Consider the following 1,560-nt stretch of genomic DNA (forward strand, 5'->3'; position numbering starts at 1 on the left):
ACTGTAGAGGCCATTGGAGTGCAGTGACCCCAGCATCATGTATAAGGCTTTGCATTATCCTGCAGGAAGTAGCCATCAGAAGATGGGGACACTGCGGGCATAAAGGGATGGACATGGTCAGTAATGATACCAAGGTCGGCTGTGGGATTTATACCATGCTCAGTGGGTACTAAGGGCCCAAAAAGTGTAACCCCACCTCCACCTGACTCCAGGCATGAGGGAAGCCTAATGACCTAGCTAAATGTTTTGTCATGAGGAAGGAAGCCATCTGCCTTAAGGTTGGACGTGTTGTCCATTCAGGGATCTCCTCTGCAGACCTCGGGGTAACGAGGGGTAATTTGATTTCCCCTCAGAGGGTATTTTCCCTTTTTCAAAACATTCTCTGTAAAACCCCAAGGATGGTTGTTGGGAAAATTCCATCAGTTTGTGAAATATATAGATCAGCCAGCCTGGAACCAAACATCATGGCAAATCTTTCTTCTCCATTCCGATACTCCATGTAACCCCCAGCAGCTTGTCCTGACAATTGCTGCCATGTGATTGGCCGATTTGATATTTGGGGTAACAAGCAGTTGGACAGGGGTACCTTATAGTGTCCAGGATATTAGTGGGCTGACCGGGTAAAGTTGGGGCTGCTATACACAGGCTGTGGGCCCCGTTACCATACTTATATTATTATGTCTGTGCTCCACCTTCTATCATAATACAGGCAGACAGATAACTACAACATGATATACAATTGGAATACAACATAAAACCCAATTCCAATTATTTGGAGAAGACAAGGATACAGATACTGAGAATGATTGATGTCCTTCCCCAAGTCTACCAAACATCCAGAACAGAACACAAATCACAGCGACCAAACCTAAGCAAAACTCCCCAGCTAGAAGCCTTTGTCCTAGAATAGTCCCAGACATCGTCCTATGGATTCATCACAATTACTATCAGCCATATTTATATTAGGAAATGATGGAACGTTGTCACCAATTATTTATACGTTCTATGATATCAGTGTGGTAACAAGGAAGAGACTACAAACCGACCAAAATACAATCTGCCAGCTGCAACCCTAACAACCTGCCCAGGTCTGTACCACCTGATCTCCCTCAATAGTATGTATATTAGCTCAGGGATATACCCTCACCTATATAATACTTTGTATATACCTCAGGAAAATACAATCACCTATATAATACTTTGTATATTACCCCAGGGATATACCCTCACCTATATAATACTATGTATATTACCCCAGGGATATATCCTCACCCATACAATACTATGTATATACCTCAGGGAAATACCCTCATCCATACAATACTCTGTATATACCTCTGGGATATACCCTCACCCATACAATACTATGTAAATTACCCCAGGGATATACCCTCACCCATACAATACTATGTATATACCTCAGGGAAATACCCTCACCTATACAATACTCTGTATATTACCTCAGGGATATACCCTCAACTTTACAATACTCTGTATATTACTCCAGGGAAATACCCTTACTCATACAATACTCTGTATATTACCCCAGGGAAATACCCT

Source organism: Pyxicephalus adspersus, chromosome 11, assembly GCF_032062135.1.
Source record: "Pyxicephalus adspersus chromosome 11, UCB_Pads_2.0, whole genome shotgun sequence".
Lineage (NCBI taxonomy): Eukaryota > Metazoa > Chordata > Amphibia > Anura > Pyxicephalidae > Pyxicephalus > Pyxicephalus adspersus.